The sequence below is a fragment of the Hyla sarda genome, unplaced genomic scaffold (genome assembly GCF_029499605.1).
Source record: "Hyla sarda isolate aHylSar1 unplaced genomic scaffold, aHylSar1.hap1 scaffold_231, whole genome shotgun sequence".
Taxonomy (NCBI): domain Eukaryota; kingdom Metazoa; phylum Chordata; class Amphibia; order Anura; family Hylidae; genus Hyla; species Hyla sarda.
The window spans coordinates 368,244-370,538 of record NW_026608991.1 but is presented as its reverse complement, the minus strand read 5'-3'; the positions used below and the strand labels follow the sequence as shown (position 1 = coordinate 370,538).

Sequence of the window (2,295 nt, the reverse complement as noted above, 5' to 3'; positions counted from 1 at the left end):
TGAGTTTTTTCAATAAAAATGTAAAAAAAAAAAAAAAAAAAAAAAAAATCTGTTCTTATCAGTTTAATATCTGATACGTCCCCTATCTGGGGACCATATATTAAATGGATTTTTGAGAACGGGGGCCGATTTCGAAGCTTGCTTCCGTCGCCCTATGCATTGACCCGATATGGCAGTATCTTCGGGTACAGTGCACCACCCCCTTACAGGGTTAAAAAGAAAGATTCCTACTTTCATTGCTACCTGCTTGCTGGCTAGCCAGCTAGCCAGCCCTGTGGGCCTTGCTGCTGCAGCCAAAAAACAAAAGGTGGTGCTGCTGCTGCTTCTGCTGCTTCTGCTTCTGCTTGTGTCTGGCCCCTGTTGGAGCGTCCAGGCACAGGACTTCTGCTGCTGCTGACTAAATGGCCTCCTTAATTGGATCATTTGAGTAGCCAGCACACCTGTGCAGGTAGGGCATGACATGATAGGCAGCTGCCTTGATAGCGGGTGGGTGCTGAATGTTCCTAATTGACAAAATAAGATTAATGCTTATGAAGAAATATAAAATCTCATCCCTTCCCCAATATCGCGCCACACCCCTACCCCTTAATTCCCTGGTTGAACGTGATGGACATATGTCTTTTTTCGACCGTACTAACTATGTAACTATGTAACATAACATGGGGGGGGGGGGGGGGGGTCTCCTGGCTGTTCACACAGGTGTGTCATTGCTGTACATTGACCATGCATTGCTTCTGTGGTATTGCAAAGGCAAAGACAAATGCTTCCAGCCATCCATTGCACTAATGGATTGGTCATCAGCTGGCTGTCTATGTCCCGCATCAATATAGACCAAAGTACAGAGGGTTAGGCTATGCTATTGTGCACCTACCTGATGCATCAGAAGGTGCGAGGCCCTTGCTAAATTCTGTGCACAGACTTTGAGATCTATGCTTTAGACTGTATCTAAACCTGCTCCAACATGGACTGACATTCTGGCCTACTTTCAGCCGATGCGACTTGTCTGTCGCTGAACAGTCGCTTTTTATGTATTCAGCACCTATGTATAATGTTGTAAAAATGCTCTAGAAGCTAAAGTCGCAGAAATGTCACACATATTTGGCCTGCAACTTTCTGTGCGACAAATTCAGACAGGAAAAATCAGTATAAATCCTTAGAAAATTATCCCCCAGTGTCTCCATCTGCTGGCGGTATTGAATAAGCATTGCTGCACTGATGGGGTATGCATTAGACGAAAAAAAAGAAGAAAAAGAAGAATAATACGCCCAGAAAAGAGGCGAAAAGGAGAAAAACGTAAAAAAACGTGAAAAAAAAGTAAGAGGAAGAGAAGGGAAAAAAAGGTGGAAATGGGTTTAAAAGTGATTTCGGCGGAGAAATATATATATATATATATATATATATATATATATATATATATATATATGCGCACACACACACATAGATATAAACGTATTCTCCGTTGAGATATTGCAGCCGCTGCTGTGTCCAGGCCCAGGAGCCTTAGCACTGTGCTGTGATGTCACTCAATACCACTGACATCACTAGGTGTAAACAACATCTCTCCTTTGCTGTGTATGTGACTATGGAGCTGTTTGGTGATGTCGTCTATTACGGCCTTCATAGAAGCAACAGGAGATTGTTGCATCCATCTTGAACCCTCAGAACTACAGTGCTATGATGTCACTCACTTCCACAGGCCTTGCAGAGTGTAAACAACAACAACCCAGCTTTGTTGTGTATGTAACCATAGGGATTTGTGATGTCACCTAGAACCTTCACAGCAGCGACAGCTTTATGAGGAGCATCAGCACTGCTCTGCCTGAGCAGAACCATCACCGCCATAGGTTGTCAAATAACCCGGATTTAACCCACACAGGTAAGTCCAATGGGGTGCAGGCATGTCCTCTATGCTTACAGCTTCCCGTGGGTGTTGGTTTGATACCGTTTGGGGACAGCCAAGGAGGCATCTGCAGGCAACAAAGGTAGGTGTGTGCTTGTGTGTGTGTTTCCTATGCAGATCCTAAGCCCAGTGTCACATGCAAGTAGGAGGAGTAAGAAGGGTTCCTGGCAAATCCGGGTTATGGATTGCATTTAAAAAGGCCCCGTGGGAGTGCAATGGGCCCCTGTCTTGCTGCTTAGCAATAATGGTATGGGTTTAGGTTCTGCTGTGTGTACTGGTGGTTGACTGCCCCCCAGCCCAGAGTGTGCATGGAAAATTGTCTGGCAGCCTCCCTGACAGCAAGCAGTGATAGTGCCCATGAAGGGGACCTTGTTGGGCCCGCCCCTTTCACGGTT

At 45.4% G+C, this 2,295-nt stretch overlaps 1 pseudogene; it reads left to right on the top strand.

Annotated features, from left to right (window-relative positions):
* LOC130322186 (U2 spliceosomal RNA) lies at positions 1-201 on the top strand (annotated as a pseudogene).
* The last annotated feature ends 2,094 nt before the right edge of the window (positions 202-2,295 follow it).